The sequence below is a fragment of the Lepidochelys kempii genome, chromosome 10 (genome assembly GCF_965140265.1).
Source record: "Lepidochelys kempii isolate rLepKem1 chromosome 10, rLepKem1.hap2, whole genome shotgun sequence".
Classification (NCBI taxonomy): Eukaryota; Metazoa; Chordata; order Testudines; family Cheloniidae; genus Lepidochelys; species Lepidochelys kempii.
The window spans coordinates 14,718,368-14,737,911 of record NC_133265.1 but is presented as its reverse complement, the minus strand read 5'-3'; the positions used below and the strand labels follow the sequence as shown (position 1 = coordinate 14,737,911).

The window sequence follows — 19,544 nt, the reverse complement described above, 5'->3', positions numbered from 1 at the left end:
TTATCTCTATGGTGATCACCGAAAGTACACAGTGATCTTGTTAGAAAGTCTGTAGTGGAGTTCAGTTTGAACATAAGCACTCTGAGAACTGTGAACACTGAGCAAGAAGCCAAATTAGCATGCACTTTTGCATGATCTGGCTTGCTGCCTGGGCACTTTCCCCTAGTGCTTGGAGCACTGATTAAGGTAGCCAACTATAAATCATTAAGGCACATGTCAATGAAGCTCCTGAGATACCACTGAGGATAGAAGAATCATATCCTTTCCTTACTTGATTTATGAAGCTGGACTCTGTTAAAAATCCATTCAAATCTATGAATTGGTACTGGTTGTTAAACTGACAGTTTACATTCAGCAGACATTAGCTGCAATTATTTACCCATGGAAATAAACATGGAAATAAACTCTGTATTCTCTTTGGATTTTTCTGTTGTTAAACTTTTCCCACTCCATGGTCTTATTTGTGTCAGTGTATAACCACATCCCAGACATTAATTTTGTCAGGTGTGTCTTACTGAAAATGTATCAGAACACATACTTTTCAATTTTCCACTGGAGGTCATTGAAATGTTTTAAATCCATCTAAAAATCTCATTTTCTTTGTGCTCCAGGAATCCTGCTGTAACTTGCTTTTACAAATACACCACATGATACTATCACATGAATGATGAAAACTAATCTTCCTGGAGCCCAATAATTATTTCTGTCTTCTTGCCAAAGGCTGATGTGACCAACCTATGAGATGCATGTGCAAATTTGTAATCTGAACACAATATGGTTTCCTTCACTTTCTGAGGGTATTTCCTCAGTCAGCATGAAAAGATCTTGTCTGGACGAAAGCCTCTTACAAATGCTCTGCAAACCTGAAGGGGGAAAAACTGTTTGGAAGGTGCCTCCATCAGCATGTGGGAAGTTTTCCAAATTGCTAATTGATCAGTGGACTTTTTGCCATCAGATGTCTTAAAATATGTGCTGGCAGTTTTGTACACACCAAAGCTCACCACATACTGATGAATACAAGGTGTATGGTAAAAAGCTATGCAGCGAGATCTCCGGTCTTAAGTCAGGACTTAAGCTAGATCTTAAATGTTTTGTTCTTCATGGAGCTTGACTTAGCAGCATCTGTCCTTGAACTAATCTATTCTGTTGTAGGGAGGAGTCCTTGCCCCAAAGAATTGCATCTTATTTGGAACGTAAGCTCTTAGGAAGAGAGACAAAGGCCATTTCAACATTTTCAAATATGTTTTAGGTACCTAAAGTTAAGCACCTAGATCCTTAGTCGGGTATTTAAAGAAGTTTTCAGAGGTGATGAGCATCCGCACCTCCTCTTGACTTCAGGACACTTATTTAGATGCTTTAATATGGATTTGGGTGCAACTTTAGGCACCCAAGTATGAAAATGCAGGCTTTTTTGTCTTTTAATATCTATAAAGCACCATGGTGTGTTTATTGTGCTGAAGGGAACATAAGCAAAGCATTTAAAAAGCTTTTTACCTGATGCCATGGGGCAGGTTTGCAGATGGACTTGGGAAGCACAGATAGGGCTGTGCATTACTGCAGAGTCTCCAGTCCATCTCCCCCTGGTAGGAGAGGTACAAGGGTTATGGAGCATCCTCTGGCCACTAGGCTACACTGTCAGTCATGGAGCCATGCTGCTCCAGGGATTAGGAGAAGGAGTCCTCCTACCTTTGCCCCAGTGGTGTTTGTCAGTTACCTGTACTGGGAACTGAGACATAATTTTGCCCAGTTTGTGCATTATACAGAATCATGTGAAGGACAGTACTGAAATATCATATGGTTCACTGGCTTTTGAGTGTGGGTTTAAGTGTCTGGCCCACAGAACCTGTACAAAACACAATTTTAAAATAATATCATATTATGTAATCCTGAAATAGAGTCCGATGAAATTTATAACATATATTATATATGTTGTAAAAATTATAATATAATACAAAATAATGAAAAGAGAAGTCATTTCAAAATGAAAATTTGAAACATTCTGCAAATGTCAAAATGGGATGATTTGACATTGTTGGAACTTTTTTTTTCTTTCAGTTTTCTTCTGAAATGAAATTCTGGTAAAATCAACTCAGTTTTGGGAAGCAATTCGATTAAACTGTATGTCCAATGGAATATGGTTCTGTCTGTCTCTCAGATCCACTGTAATTTTGACTAATTTTGTAGCTTTTATGTTCAAAACTTGATGGAATACTGTACATTGTAAAATGAATTATTTCAAAGCATGTTTTGGAAAATGTTTGAATTTTGTTTTGAATTACAAATTTTGTTTTGGAATTTTGAAATTTTGTTTCAAATGACCTTTTATTATTATTTCACATTATTTCATAATATGACATAATAGTAAAATATTTTATTTTAAAAATCATTTATATAAAAATATTTTAAAATCATCTGCTACTTAGTACTGATTGAAATATCCTTTTGTAGATCTAAAAGTTTCCTGTTTGTGTTCCAATGAAACAGTTTGACTACTGACACATATTGAAATAATGTAAAAATAATAAAAATAGTGTAAAAATGAATCCCCCCCTAAAATTCCAAAATGAAATTTCAGAATTCTGAAATGAAAACTCAGAATTCCAAATCTAAAACCTGAAATTTTGAAAAGAAAATTTGCCAAAACTGTAAATTTTTCTTTGGAATTTCTGGTTTATGGAAAATTTCATAAATATTTGTTTTCATTCTGAATCAGAGCATTTTTGTTTTAATGTGAAATTTTCCTGCCTATCAGAAATTCCAAGTTTCTATGTGCTCTTGGTGAAATATCTGAGTTTTGCAGACTTTTGGACAGATTGGCTACCATCTTGAGGTCATTTCGACCTAGTTCAATACCAAAGAGTAAGTTAAACTTTTACATTTGAGCTGCAGTGCCACCAATTCTAGCTCACATTTGAGGATCATTTGTTGCATCCTCCACAAAATCTCAAGTTGCACACAGAGTACAGCGACTTTCTCAGAAACTGACTCCAATGCTTCTGCATGGAGATCCTATCTATTGGATGAAAGACATGAATGCCTGCTATTATACTTACCACTTCATACTTTAGGTCCTGAAATATAGAATTTCATGTGGACGATTTTTACAAACATAATTTTGTGATTTCATAAACCAGATGGTCAGGGATGCAGACCCATGCCCTGTGTGTCCCTAAGCCTCTGACTGCCAGATGTCGGGACTGAAAGATGGGGGGTGGATCACTCAATAATTACCCTGTTCTGTTCATTCCCTCTGAAGCATCTGGGATTGGCCACTGTCAGAAGACAGGACACTGAGCTGGATGGGCCATTGGTCTGACCCAGTATGACCATTCTTATGTTCTTATGATACGGTTAATTCCGTAGTGAGCTGCCATGTCAACTTCAAAGTGTGCCCTAGCAATGAGCATATGTAGCTTGTAGTTCCTCCTGTTACACTCTGGTTGCTACACGTTGATACTAAGCCTTCCGTATGAGCAGCACCATCATATTGTACATGACAGTTGTTGGTCCTCAGATTTAGGTTCAATAACATATCTACTGATATGATTACCTTTGCTGAGGTACAGGCTGCATTGTACAACGCAATTAACTCTTCATGAACATTCATGTCATAATCCATTTATTGCAGGCATAAAACCACTTGCTTTTTGTTGGAGAAGTCTTTTGTTTCACCTACTATAATAGTATACCATTTTCTAGAAATTTTCTCAGAATATGATTCTGAAAAAGAATCAAGACAAAATCTCAAGTCCAGTTATTCAGAGTGAGCTAATGGAAATAATGGCTCTTAAAATCATAAGAGATATTTCTGTCTGTAAACAAAGCAATTGCAGTCAACCTCTCCATTTTGGGGCATATTTTCAGCTGTTCAATATAATAGCTTTGCAGTGCAAATCCTTGTCGGGCAAGATAATATATATTACTTAGTATTTTCAATAGTTTCTTCCTGTTTTCTTTTTTCTTCTGAGACTACAGAAAACTTAGAATGTCATCATTGTTGTCTGTGGTCTTTTGAAGACTATAAACTGCATCAAGGTAACACAAAGAAGCTTGGTGCCTCTGAAATTTGTCTTGAGCCTTTTCCCAGTTAGGGAATCCAGACTGCGTGAAAGGTTAATTTGTGTGCTTAATTAAAATAAGTTTTTGATTGAAAGTTGTTGTATTTTTTTTTTGCAAAACGTGCAGATTCAGTGACACTGACATATTTTATGAATTTGTGCCAATTTCACTGAAGTGTTTGAGTCAAAGCAAAAAACAAACAAAGAAAAACAATTAACAAAGCAAAAAAACCCGAATCCAATCAAATTCCAAAAAAACTGAAATGTTTAATTTTGACATTTCTCAAATGAAATGTTTTAGTTCAAAAGCACTTTTATTTAGAAATTTCCTTTAACTTTTAAAATATATATATATGGTTAAAAATGCTCAAACTCAAAATGAAACAGAATATTCTGTTTGACATGAAACAATTTTTTTTTTAATTTCAAATACTTTGAAAATTTTTGTTTTTGTTTTGACCTGTTTGTCCAGCTCTACTCAGCACTACAACCAGCAGAAATTCATCCAATTGGAAGAATAATTTCCTCCATTTTAAAAAGTCATGTTATAAGTAATTTCATTTTAGTACTTTAAGAATATATACTTTGCTTTTTGTATTTCACTCAGTCACTACTAACTTAGTAAGAATGGCACAAGATTGCAGAATTAAAATACTTACACAAAATGCTCTTGAATATAAGAATGGTCACACTGGGTCAGACCAATGGTACATCCAGCCCAGTATCCTGTCTTACAACAGTGGTCAGTGACCGATGCTTCAGAGGAAATAAATAGAACAGGGCAATTATTGGGTGATCCATTCCCTCTCTTCCAGTCCGAGGTTCTGGCAGTCAGAGTCTTAGGGACACCAAGAGCATGGGGTTACATTCCTGACCTTTAGCCATTGATGAACCTATCCCCTATGAAGTCATCTAATTCTTTTTTGAATCCAGTTTATATTTTTGGCCTTCACAACATCCCCTGACAATGAGTTCCACAGGTTGACTGCATGCTGTGTGAAAAAGTACTTCCTGATATCCGTTTTAAACCTGAAGCCTATTAATTTCATTGGGCAGCTCCTGGGTCTTGTGTTATCTGAAGGGTAAATAAGACTCCCCTATTCACTTTCTCCTCACTATTCATGATTTTATAGTCCTCTATTATATTCCCCCATAGCTGTATCTTTTATAAGATGAACAGTCCTAGTCTTTTTAATCTCTCCTCATCTGGAAGCTATTCCATACCCCTAATAATTTTTATTGCCCTTCTCTGTACCTTTTCTAATTCTGTATCTGTTAGTCTCTAAGGTGCCACAAGTACTCCTTTTCTTTCTGAGTATTCAAAGTGTGGACATACCAGGAATTTATATAGTGTCATTATGATATTTTCTGTCTTAAGATATATATATTCCTTTCCTGATAATTCCAAACATTTTTTGACTGTTGCTACACATTGGGTGGATATTTTTAGAGAACTATCCATGACAACTCCAAGATCTCTTTCTTGAGTGGTAACATATAATTTAGACCCCATCATTTTAGATGTATAGTTGGGATTATGTTTTCCAATGTGCTTTACTTTGCACTAGGGCTGTCATTAATTGCAGTTAATTCACATGATTAACTCAAAAAATTAATCACAATAAGAATTAATTGTGATTAATTGCAGTTTTAATCATACTGTTAAACAATAGAATACCAATTAAAATTTATTAAATATTTTGAATGTTTTTCTACATCATCAAATATATTGATTTCAGTTACAACACAGAATACAAAGTGTACACTGCTCACTTTATATTATTATTTTTATTACAAGTATTTGCACTGCAAAATGATAAAAGAAATAGTATTTTTCAATTCACCTCATACACTACTGTAATGCAATCTCTTTATCGTGAAAGTGCAACTTACAAATTTAGATTTTTTTTGTTACATAGCTGAACTCAAAAACAAAACAATATGAAACTTTAGAGCCTACAAGACCACTCAGTTCTACTTCTTGTTCAGCCAATTGCTAAGACAAACAAGTTTGTTTACATTTACGGGAGATAATGCTGCCTGCTTCTTATTTACAATGTCACCTGAAAGTGAGAACAGGCTTTCACATGGCACTTTTGTAGCTGGCATTGCAAGGTATTTACATGGCAGATATGTAAACATTTGTTTGCCCCTTCATGCTTCAGCCACCATTCCAAAAGGCATGCTTCTATGCTGATGACACTCGTTAAAAAAATGTGTTAATTACATTTGTGACTGAACTCCTTGGGGGAGAATACTATGTCTCCCGCTCTGTTTTACCCACGTTCTGCCATATATTTCATGTTATAGCAGTCTCGGATGACGACCCAGCACATGTTCGTTTTAAGAACACTTTCGCTGCAGATTTGACAAAATGCAAAGAAGATACCAATGTGAGATTTCTAAAGAGAACTACAGCACTCGACCCAAGGTTTAAGAATATGAAGTGCCTTCCAAAATCTAAAGGGATGAGGTGTGGAGAATGCTTTCAGAAGTCTTAAAAGAGCAACACTCAGATGCGGAAACTACAGAACCCCAACCACCAAAAAAGAAAATCAACCTTCTGCTGGTGGCATCTGACTCAGATGATGAAAGTGAACATGTGTTGGTCTACATTGGTTCAGATTGTTATTGAGCAGAACCCCTCATTAGCATGGACACATGTCCTCTAGAATGGTGGTTGAAGCATGAAGAGACATATGAATCTTTATGCATATGCATTTGGCTCATAAATATCTTGCCACGCCGGCTACAACAGTGCCATGTGAACACCTGTTTTCACTTTCAGGTGACATTGTAAACAAAAATCAGGGAGCATTACCTCCTGCAAATGTAAACAAACTTGTTTCTCTGAGTGACTGACTGAAGAAGAAGTAGGACTGAGTGGACTTGTAGGCTCTGAAGTTTTACATTGTTTTATTTTTGAATGCAGTTTTTTTTGTACAAAATTCTACATTTGTAAGTTCAACTTTCATGGTAAAAAATTGTGTTACAGTACTTGTATGAGGTGAATTGAAAAATACTATTTCTTGTTTTTTATAGCACAAATATTTGTAATCAAAAATAAATTAAAAAGTGAGCACTGCACACTTCGTGTTCTGTGTTTTAATTGAAATCAATATATTTGAAAAAGTAGAAAACATGCAAACATATTTAAATTAATGGTATTCTATTATTGTTTAACAGTGCGATTAGTCATGATTAATTTTTGTAATCGTTTGACAGTCCTACCTTGCACGCATCAACATTGAATTTAATCTGCCATTTTGTCGCCCAGTGAGATCATTTTTATCTCTTTGCAATCTGCTTTAGATTTAACTATTTTAAGTAATTTAGTATCATCTGTGGACTTTGCCACCTCACTACTTACCCCCTTTTCCCAGATCATTTATGAATATGTGAACAGCACTGGTCCCAGTACAGATCCTTGAGGGACCCAACTATTTACCACTTTCCATTGTGAAAACTGATCATTTATTTCTACCCTTTGTTTCCGATCTTTTAACCAGTTACTGATCCATAAGAGGGCCTTCCCTCTTATCCCACATCTCATTACTTTGCTTAAGAGCCTTTTGTGTGGGACTTTGACAAAGGTTTTCTGGAAGTCCAAGTACACTATATCCCTCTTGTCCACATGCTTGTCAACATCCTCAAAAAATTTGAATAGATTGGGAGGCATTATTTTCCTTTACAAAAACCGTGTTGATTCTTCCCCAAAATACCATGTTCATCCATGTGTCTGCTAATTCTTTTCTTTACTATAGTTTCAACCAATTTGCGTAGTACTGAAGTTATGTTTACTGGCCTGTAATTGCCAGGATCACCTTCAGAGTCTTTTTAAAAAATCAGCATTACATTAGTTATCCTCCAGTCATCTCCTACAGAGGATGATTTAAGTGATAGGTTACATGCCAGAGTTAGTAGTTTCTGCAATTTCATAGCTGAGTTCCTTCATAACTCTTGGCTGGTGACTTATTACAGTTTAATTTATCAATTTGTTCCTCCTCTATTTACACTTCAATTTGGGACAGATCCTCAGATTTGTCACCTACAAAGAATGGCTCAGCTTTGGGAATCTCCTTCACATTCTTTTTGCAGTGAAGACCAATGCAAAAACTATAGTATTTAGCTTGCCTTTTAGTTGTCTGTACTCACTACATTCTTTGTAGAACTGCGTAGAATGCAAAAGAATGAAGAACGAAAAAAGCCTTTATCTGATCTGTTGATTTAACTGGAAAACAATTGCTTTTATGTGCCTCTCTCACCCAGAGATTCTGACAAGGAGAAGACTATAAATAAGGTGATAGCTGGAGGTCCTTTGACCCCAAGGCATGATAGGACAGAAGCCAGAGGCTGCAAAAGGACAGACAGAGAATTATGGCTCCGTGATGTCTGATCATCTGGCCTCTCCCCCCTCCTTTTGTGAAAAGAGCACATGGAACTCATGTTGTGGGGGTGGGAAGGGAGGAAAAACGAGCCAATTAAAAGGCTGTGGGAGTCATCCCCAGAGGAGAGGCAGCTGGCTGGACCTATCCCAGGTTCCCCTAGAGAGAGTGGATCCGAAGTCCAGGAGCACAAAGAGAGGAGAGAGAGAATCAGTAACCCTCATCAGAGAAGAAGGGAACCAGCCAGTTTAGCTGCAAAAGGAATGGGAGAAGTATGGGCAGGTCACACAGAATTCCCCTTTAAAAGAAATGGAGACCCTGCTGAGCTATTTCCCAGCCAGAGGAAGGAAAGGGAGAATCCTGAGCCTGTTGCAGGAGATACCTTCAACCTGGCCCTGGCTATCAAAGCCATCTGATATTCTGGGGGAAAGAGAGGGACTCCAAGCAGCTATCTCCCTCCCGTTTTGAAGAGAACAAACTGAATTATCAGAGAACTGTCTCTGCGACAGTAATTAAATAGTATACAGATCATATTCAGCAGCTATTATTTTATGTTCTTTTTAACTCTAGCCCTCCCCATCACACAGAAGAAAGTTGTCTATGCCACTGACTACCCTTTTCTTATACAATAAAAAATATTCTGCAACAATATACTTGTAAATTTTCTCCACAAAATGCACCTTGAGACAAACAAATCAGCACCTTTCACAGCTTTTCTCTGTTAATTTGTCATCTTTAATTTAAATCAGAGTTGAGAACAAACATCGTAATTTGTTTCACTGCCCAAATTCCGCTCAGAAATTATGTTTCAACGTCCCTAGGACTGTTCGTATTTACGCTCCTGAGTCCATCTGTCATTGTTGCGCTCGTTCAAAACTGTGCTCAGACATCACACTTCCTTCCACTTCCTCTTCATCTGGTTCAGAGACCATCTTCCCACAGTGCAACCAACTGCACTGCCAATAAGACACAGGTGTATGGCTGTTGAAAGAGACAGAAATGAGAGAGAGTGGAGTGAGGACAGTTCCGTATTCATAGTGTGTACATCCCAAGCTACCTTGTCCATCTGTTATATTTTCTTGTTAGTAGCAGTTGAGCACCTAACCATGAAGGATTACAAGAGCAGAGAAGGAACTGGTACAAGAAGGTGATGGGATAAGGAGTCAATAACAGAAGTAAGTTTCTTTTCCCAGCCTAAAGTAAACATTTTTGTTATTTTCTCATGTAATGGCTCTTCTTTGACGTGACAGGGTCCATTGATTAGGCATTAAACGATCTAGATAATGCTTCTCAAAAGGCAGAATTGTATGGACCTCAGCAGAATTAGGAAATGTTCAAGCTGTGTATATAAGTAATCTAAACCAACACAAGAAGCTTCTCTGTTTGATTTAGACAGTTCAAATCTGAGATCTCAGCGAAGTTTTTATTTGACAACTCTGGAACAAGATCCTTTTGATATTTCATGTGCCGTGTCCTGCAGCGGGTCAGACATGATAAGATAGATTTCATGCATATGACTCGCTAGAATAAGTGCCCGAAGCATTCTAGAAGGTGCTATAATTTGCTCCTCTTCAGCACAAGTCATGTTTTGTTCTTGTCTCTTTATCTTTCTCGCCCTAGAAATCAGTTCTGATGTCACTGTAACGTTAGATGCCTGATTAAATCAGTCTGAAGGACAACTATATTAGAGTCTTGCATAATGTAACACAGAGATGATTCAAAGGAATGGCGTCCAAGGTATTTAAACTATACTTTTTAAAGTTTGTAACACAAATTAAAAAGACAATTTAAAAGTAATACATATGAACATGAAAGAAACTTGAAGGTCACAGTAAAGACGAGATGGCCCTGATTTTCCCATTATCTTGCACTTTGTGTAGTCATTTGAACCAGTGCAAAGTGAATGTAAGATGCGACCAGACCAGAAAGGTGGTATGTTCTACTCCTGATGCCCTTGTGTAAATAATTAAACAAGGGGCAGGACAACAGAGAGCCAGGCCGGAGCGAGATTGAGATTGAAAGGAGTCTCTTTTTGTGTGTTTTTGTGTAGTATACTGATGTTCCTACATAAGATAGGAATATGCTATTTCTAGAGAAGCCAGCAGTCTAATCTGATTGTTTGGTTCAGGCCAAGACTTACCAAGACCCTGTGTGGTGACATCACAGGCTGTTTTGATTAGCTTGAAAGCTAAAGAGTCTGTGAAAGTCTAAAGATTTTGTCTGTGTCCTGAAGTCTCAATATTATATTCATTACAAGTGAGCCCTTTATCATCATTACAAGTCTCCTCTTTACCTGGGGATAAACCGATAGATTACGGCACTGAGTTAAACAGGGCATTTTGCTGTCTGAGAGTTTACGGTGAGGTCTCCAGCCATAACCATTTACTGGAAAACCATTAGTTATCAGTTAATTGCACAGCTACAGTAAACCAGATATAGCTGCTTTTAGAAATGTCCCAGGAGGAAAAGAACTGGAGAGGGAATCAGTCTAACAGATGGCAATGTATCAGTTGCTAACACTGGCAAAGCTTTGCTAAAGGATTTCCTTAGGGGTCCTTGCTACAGTGTCAGGGATCTACAGGTGTATGTCTTTCTGGGTGGTGCAGAATGAAGAAAAGGATTGCAGGATCTCTCTCTGCAGGTTCCGACCTGAGAGCCCTTTCATTTATATGCTGCATTTTTCGGACTGATAGGTGAAAGTATGCTCCTGCAGAAGTGGGCAGCATACAGCATAAAGGCAAAGTAATGATCAGAGCTTTTCATTAATTGGGAAGTTATTTAGTTAGTTTCATACAAGTGCTAAGCCACCAGCTGCGGCGAAAGAGGATGAAGAATGCCCATTTAGCAAAAAATGCTTGCTGTAACTAGTGCTGTTTGGAAAATTTGTCTTGAAAATCATTTCCCCCGTTTTTCACCAGTTGTGGTTCTAGCAAAGATCGCAATGTAGCGAGTTTTTAGCTAAAACACAGCAAATTAGAATACTTCTGTTGTTGTGGTCTCTTTTGAAGAATAAATATGGCAACTGATAGGAACTCTTATTTCCTAAGTCCCTTCCTTCAGACGTGAAACTGGTTGAAAATGGGAGGGAGCGGAAAGAAAATCATGAAAATTTCCGCACAAGAAATTCATTTTTGTTTTTAAATTTAAAATTTGAAAATTGTTGACCAGCTGGCTAGCTGATTGAAAATAGGAAAACAATTTTGCAGAAATTTTTAAAAAATTCCTGATTTTTTTTTATTCAATTTGAAATTATATCAACATTTTTAAAATTTCAACCAGCTGTATTCAGATATGAGATTAATATCATTGGTGGCAGCAGTTCCTCTCAGCTAACACAATTGTACAAGCCTTGGTTACCTCCCACTTTGACATCTGCCTCTTCTTCTTCTCTGGGTTCCTTCCCTTCCAGTCCAGCCAAAATCATCTTTCTTACCCACCGCAAAGGTCACGTTACTCCCCTATTTAAATCCTTCTGCTGGTTCTCCGTTGCCAACTGATTTATACTTACGGTTCTTGTCCTCAGGACTCTGACCCAGCCTGTAACTTTACTCTGTTTTCTTTCTTCTCCTTCTTCATTCCACCAATGATGCTAGCCTTACAGCTCCTGTTCTCACATTTTACTACATTACTCCATGCCTCTCCCTGTGTCTGGAACAACATTTCTATCCCAGAACACTAACCTCCTTCTTTCCTGTAATTTAAAGTGCTCCAGAAAACCCATTTTTCATGGTATTTCCCACATTGGATTGTTCTTTCTGTATGTTGGGACTGAGGTGTGGACATGGCATTGTACTAGAACTACACTTGCAGAAAAGCCAGAGACGATAATAAAGGGTGTATTTGTGGCACCTGAGAGACTAACAAATTTATTTGAGCATAAGGATAATTTCCACCCACTTCTAACATTTTCTAGGAATGTTGGTGTGCTAATGCTTCACATTATTAGTATTATTATCATCATCATGACTAGGAATCTTAGTCATGAACATGGACCCCTTTGCGCTAGGCGCTGTATAAACACACAGCAATATGACAGTCTCCGTCCCAAAGAACATACAGTCTAACTTTGTCTTTTATAGTGAACTCTTGCTATGGAAAAGCAGTCCATGGGGCCCCCCAAAGTCCTGGAAAAAATAATAGGGGAGGAGGGAGAGAGTTCCTGAGTGAGATGCGTGTTGCTTATTAAGAAATGGTGAAAGACTCCAAAATAGAAAGAAATATGCCATGCTGGGAAGGGAAGGGGCGAAGGTGTTGCCTTGTAACTGCTAAAGAATTCAAAAATGTAACATTCATTTGTTCCCTGCACCTTTGTGCTATAGATTGTATGAATAAGAGTGTAGACATCATCCACTGGGAACTGTCAGTGCTATCTTCAGCAGATTTTCAAACATCAAGGATCCTGCAATGGCCTTCCCTTTGTGAGTGTTTTCTAAAGGCCAGATGGTTTCAACTTTGATTTTACTTTCCAGGAAGAAAGGCAGGATTTTGCATTCAGTATACCTTGCTGTAAACAAACTGCACAAAGTTCAATGGACCAAGGCCATTGAATCTAAAGCTTGAGTCAGAACATAATCAGTTGGGTTCTATATGGTGTGAATTGGGCTAGTCCCAAATTTGTATTTAGCCTCAACCACTGAGCTCATAGCTGACTAGCACAGGTTAAGCTTATAAAACTCATGCACAGTTAAGGCTAACATCCTAAAATGATCTGACTTGTTTCTGTCAAAAGGAAATCAATGGTTTCATTCTCCCATAACCTCGCAGTTCTGTTTAGCAACCCAAACATTGCTGCTATTTTTAAATTCATAGCACAAAAGTAGTGCTTCAGGTTCTTAATGAGGTATTTGATCCATTATTTATTTTGATAATATGCTAGGATCTCTAAAGATAAGAAAGAAAGTGAAGGAAAGTAACATAGGCCCTAATCTTGCAAGGATCTCCCTGCAGTTAGACCCCTATGTCCTCCATGGGATACTCCTGAGCACATTCTGCACAAAAAAAAAAATTAAAATTCTGCATACAATATTTTAAAATTCTGCAAAATTCTGCAAATTTTATTTGTCAAATAAATGTGAAGCCTCCAGCATGGCATGGGGGGGAGCATAGACCACTGGCTGCACAGAGGTGGGAGATCACTGGGCAGCTCCCCACTTCCCCGGGATACAGACTCAGCATTGAGGCTGCACTGAAGCCTGACACAGCACAAGAACTGGGCCTACCCCAGAAACACCCCAGGACCCTGCCCCTCCATGTCAGGAGCACCAGGTGTAGACAGGCAGGATCCAAGTCTGGAGCAACAGATAACAACCCTGCGTTGCATACGGGAAACTGAGGATTTCCTGGACGAAACTCAGGATAGGCTTCTAGGGGCACAAAGCTCTACAGATATAGAGCAGGTTGCACAGAGGAGCCAAGAGGCCAGTGAAGAAGCTTGGCAACATGTGACCTCCAGAAGAGGTAAGCAGAATGTCCGGGTTCCAGTAACACAGACACAGGTAACTAACCGCTTTCATGTTCTCTCCACAGGTATCGTTGCGGAGAGTGGACCAGATGATATGTCTGGGGCGAGAAAGCAGAAGGAGACTCCGCTGGTTGAAAGGCATGAGATGCGCTGTCCTGAGGTTGGGGGTTCCACGACCACCACCCCCAAGAGGAGAAGGCGGGTGGTGGTGGTCGGGGACTCTCTCCTCCGGGGGACTGAGTCATCTATCTGCCGCCCTGACCGGGAAAACCGAGAAGTCTGCTGCTTGCCAGGGGCTAAGATTCGTGATGTGACGGAGAGACTGCCGAGACTCATCAAGCCCTCGGATCGCTACCCCTTCCTGCTTCTCCACGTGGGCACCAATGATACTGCCAAGAATGACCTTGAGCGGATCACTGCGGACTATGTGGCTCTAGGAAGAAGAATAAAGGAGTTGGAGGCGCAAGTGGTGTTCTCGTCCATCCTCCCCGTGGAAGGAAAAGGCCTAGGTAGGGAGCGTCGAATCGTGGAAGTCAACGAATGGCTACGCAGGTGGTGTCGGAGAGAAGGCTTTGGTTTCTTTGACCATGGGATGGTGTTCCATGAAGGAGGAGTGCTGGGCAGAGACGGGCTCCATCTTACGAAGAGAGGGAAGAGCATCTTTGCAGCAGGCTGGCTAACCTAGTGAGGAGGGCTTTAAACTAGGTTCACCGGGGGAAGGAGACCAAAGCCCTGAGGTAAGTGGGAAAGCGGAATACCGTGAGGAAGCACAGGCAGGAATGTCTGTGAGGGGAGGGCTCCTGCCTCATACTGGCAATGAGGGGCGATCAACAGGTTATCTCAAGTGCTTATATACAAATGCACAAAGCCTTGGAAACAAGCAGGGAGAACTGGAGGTCCTGGTGATGTCAAGGAACTATGACGTGATCGGAATAACAGAGACTTGGTGGGATAACTCATATGACTGGAGTACTGTCATGGATGGTTATAAACTGTTCAGGAAGGACAGGCAGGGCAGAAAAGGTGGGGGAGTAGCACTGTATGTAAGGGAGCAGTATGACTGCTCAGAGCTCCGGTACGAAACTGCAGAAAAACCTGAGTGTCTCTGGATTAAGTTTAGAAGTGAGAGCAACAAGAGTGATGTAGTGGTGGGAGTCTGCTATAGACCACCGGACCAGGGGGATGAGGTGGATGAGGCTTTCTTCCGGCAGCTCACGGAAGCTACTAGATCGCATGCCCTGATTCTCATGGGTGACTTTAATTTTCCTGATATCTGCTGGGAGAGCAATACAGCGGTGCATAGACAATCCAGGAAGTTTTTGGAAAGCGTAGGGGACAATTTCCTGGCGCAAGTGCTAGAGGAGCCAACTAGGGGGGGTGCTTTTCTTGACCTGCTGCTCACAAACCGGGTAGAATTAGTGGGGGAAGCAAAAGTGGATGGGAATCTGGGAGGCAGTGACCATGAGTTGGTTGAGTTCAGGATCCTGACGCAGGGAAGAAAGGTAAGCAGCAGGATACGGACCCTGGACTTCAGGAAAGCAGACTTCGACTCCCTCAGGGAACGGATGGCCAGGATCCCCTGGGGGACTAACTTGAAGGGGAAAGGAGTCCAGGAGAGCTGGCTGTATTTCAAGGAATCCCTGTTGAGGTTACAGGGACAAACCATCCCGATGAGTCGAAAGAATAGTAAATATGGCAGGCGACCAGCTTGGCTTAATGGTGAAATCCTAGCGGATCTTAAACATAAAAAAGAAGCTTACAAGAAGTGGAAGGTTGGACATATGACCAGGGAAGAGTATAAAAATATTGCTCGGGCATGTAGGAATGATATCAGGAGGGCCAAATCGCACCTGGAGCTGCAGCTAGCCAGAGATGTCAAGAGTAACAAGAAGGGTTTCTTCAGGTATGTTGGCAACAAGAAGAAAGCCAAGGAATGTGTGGGCCCCTTACTGAATGAGGGAGGCAACCTAGTGACAGAGGATGTGGAAAAAGCTAATGTACTCAATGCTTTTTTTGCCTCTGTTTTCATTAACGAGGTCAGCTCCCAGACTGCTGCGCTGGGCATCACAAAATGCGGAAGAGATGGCCAGCCCTCTGTAGGGATAGAGGCGGTTAGGGACTATTTAGAAAAGCTGGACGTGCACAAGTCCATGGGGCCGGACGAGTTGCATCCGAGAGTGCTGAAGGAATTGGCGGCTGTGATTGCAGAGCCATTGGCCATGATCTTTGAAAACTCGTGGCGAACCGGGGAAGTCCCGGATGACTGGAAAAAGGCTAATGTAGTGCCAATCTTTAAAAAAGGGAAGAAGGAAGATCCTGGGAACTACAGGCCAGTCAGCCTCACCTCAGTCCCTGGAAAAATCATGGAGCAGGTCCTCAAAGAATCAATCCTGAAGCACTTGCATGAGAGGAAAGTGATCAGGAACAGCCAGCATGGATTCACCAAGGGAAGGTCATGCCTGACTAATCTAATCGCCTTTTATGATGAGATTACTGGTTCTGTGGATGAAGGGAAAGCAGTGGATGTATTGTTTCTTGACTTTAGCAAAGCTTTTGACACGGTCTCCCACAGTATTCTTGTCAGCAAGTTAAGGAAGTATGGGCTGGATGAATGCACTATAAGGTGGGTAGAAAGCTGGCTAGATTGTCGGGCTCAACAGGTAGTGATCAATGGCTCCATGTGTAGTTGGCAGCCGGTTTCAAGTGGAGTGCCCCAAGGGTCGGTCCTGGGGCCGGTTTTATTCAATATCTTCATAAATGATCTGGAGGATGGTGTGGATTGCACTCTCAGCAAATTTGCGGATGATACTAAACTGGGAGGAGTGGTAGATACGCTGGAGGGGAGGGATAGGATACAGAAGGACCTAGACCAATTGGAAGATTGGGCCAAAAGGAATCTGATGAGGTTCAATAAGGATAAGTGCAGGGTCCTGCACTTAGGACGGAAGAACCCAATGCACAGCTACAGACTAGGGACCGAATGGCTAGGCAGCAGTTCTGCAGAAAAGGACCTAGGGGTGACAGTGGACGAGAAGCTGGATATGAGTCAGCAGTGTGCCCTTGTTGCTAAGAAGGCCAATGGCATTTTGGGATGTATAAGTAGGGGCATAGCGAGCAGATCGAGGGACGTGATCGTTCCCCTCTATTCGACATTGGTGAGGCCTCATCTGGAGTACTGTGTCCAGTTTTGGGCCCCACACTTCAAGAAGGATGTGGATAAATTGGAGAGAGTCCAGCGAAGAGCAACAAAAATGATTAGGGGACTGGAACACATGAGTTATGAGGAGAGGCTGAGGGAGCTGGGATTGTTTAGCCTGCAGAAGAGAAGAATGAGGGGGGATTTGATAGCTGCTTTCAACTACCTGAAAGGGGGTTCCAAAGAGGATGGCTCTAGACTGTTCTCAAGGGTAGCAGATGACAGAACGAGGAGTAATGGTCTCAAGTTGCAGTGGGGGAGGTTTAGATTGGATATTAGGAAAAACTTTTTCACTAAGAGGGTGGTGAAACACTGGAATGCGTTACCTAGGGAGGTGGTAGAATCTCCTTCCTTAGAGGTTTTTAAGGTCAGGCTTGACAAAGCCCTGGCTGGGATGATTTAACTGGGAATTGGTCCTGCTTTGAGCAGGGGGTTGGACTAGATGACCTTCTGGGGTCCCTTCCAACCCTGATATTCTATGATTCTATGATTCTATGAGAGGCTTAGTGTGGGGGGATCCAGGTGTGGGTTGAGAGGATTCTGTATGGGGCAATCTGGATGCGGGTGGCTCAGTGGGAGATCCGGGGGGAGGGAAATCTGGATGCACAGGGGCTTGTTGGGGGTGGGGGGTGGGCTTCTGGGTGCAACAGTAATGGGACTCTGCAGGGGGGTCCACGTGAAGGTCATTGGGGCTCCACAGGGGGAGTCTGGGTGTGGGGGTGATAGAGCTCAGCAGGCGGTTTGGTTGTTGGGGTCAGATGCTGGGGGAGTGGAGCTCAGTGGGTTGGGGATCTAGGTGAAGCTGGTTGGGGCTCGGTGAGGTGTGCATCTAGGTGCAGATGGCTCATCAGGGTGGCCCAGGTGCATGGGGAGTGGGGCTCATTGTGGGCGTTCCAAGTGTGGGGGGTGAGGCTCAGCGGGAGGGTCTGGGTATGAGGGGGTCTGGATGCACAGGGGTTGGGTGGATGGGGGAGCAGCTCCCTGTACACATATCCCTCCCTTTGCAGCTGAGGAGCTGTCATAAATATAAAGGGAAGGGTAAACCCCTTTGAAATCCCTCCTGGCCAGGGGAAAGCTCCTCTCACCTGTAAAGGGTTAAGAAGCTAAAGGTAACCTCGCTGGCACCTGACCAAAATGACCAATGAGGAGACAAGATACTTTCAAAAGCTGGGAGGAGGGAGAGAAACAAAGGGTCTGTGTGTCTGTCTATATGCTGGGTTTCTGCAGGGGATAGACCAGGAATGGAGTCTTAGAACTGTTAGTAAGTAACCTAGCTAGGTATGTGTTAGATTATGATTTCTTTAAATGGCTGAGAAAAGAATTGTGCTGAATAGAATAACTATTTCTGTCTGTGTATCTTTTTTGTAACTTAAGGTTTTGCCTAGAGGGATTCTCTATGTTTTTGAATCTAATTACCCTGTAAGATATCTACCATCCTGATTTTACAGGGGGTATTTCTTTATTTCTATTTACTTCTATTTTTATTAAAAGTCTTCTTGTAAGAAAACTGAATGCTTTTTCATTGTTCTCAGATCCAAGGGTTTGGGTCTGTGGTCACCTATGCAAATTGGTGAGGCTTTTTATCCAACATTTCCCAGGAAAGGGGGGGTGCAAGTGTTGGGAGGATTGTTCATTGTTCTTAAGATCCAAGGGTCTGGGTCTGTACCTAGGCAAATTGGTGAGGCTTTTTATCAAACCTTGTCCAGGAAGTGGGGTGCAAGGTTTTGGGAAGTATTTTGGGGGGGAAGACGCGTCCAAACAGCTCTTCCCCAGTAACCAGTATTAGTTTGGTGGTGGTAGCGGCCAATCCAAGGACAACGGGTGGAATATTTTGTACCTTGGGGAAGTTTTGACCTAAGCTGGTAAAGATAAGCTTAGGAGGTTTTTCATGCAGGTCCCCACATCTGTACCCTAGAGTTCAGAGTTGGGGAGGAACCTTGACAGGAGCGATGGGTGCAGGAAGCCAGGGTGGTGTGTGTGTGTGTGTGTGTGTGAGGGGGAGTGTGTAGAGCTTCCTGCAGTTGGGGGGAAAATCTGGGGGTGGGTCTGACCTAGCCCCAGATGCTATGCAGGGGAAGAGGAAGTCCCGTCCTCCCCAGCCCAGCCAGGACTAGCAGCTGAGCCTGGCACGGGGTAGAAGCCACCAGCCGAGTCTTTCCCATTCTCGTCCCCTGCCCCACAGTGATTTACCTCTCTGACGCCTGCCCTGGGCACCCAAAACATGCTGCTGGGGAGGGTCACATGACTGCTCTTATGGCTTCCGTTTGCTTCCCCATCAGAAAGTAATTTTTCTGTGGGGAAGCAAAAAAATCTGTGGGGGACATAAATTCTGCACATGCACAGTGGTGCAGAATTCCCCCAGAAGTAATGTGAGTTGTGCCTCTATGATGTAATCTACATCCCCCACACAACCCTTGAGTAAAACCCAACCCAAGTACCTCTGC

The 19,544-nt window shown here is 41.5% G+C and overlaps 1 long non-coding RNA gene across 1 annotated transcript; it reads left to right on the top strand.

Moving 5' to 3' along the window:
* The first annotated feature begins 9,460 nt into the window (after nucleotides 1–9,460).
* Nucleotides 9,461–14,077, top strand: LOC140917862 (uncharacterized). Its single transcript, XR_012161028.1, has 3 exons — nucleotides 9,461–9,618; nucleotides 10,064–10,180; nucleotides 13,970–14,077. It is a non-coding gene; the product is annotated as an uncharacterized lncRNA (long non-coding RNA).
* The last annotated feature ends 5,467 nt before the right edge of the window (nucleotides 14,078–19,544 follow it).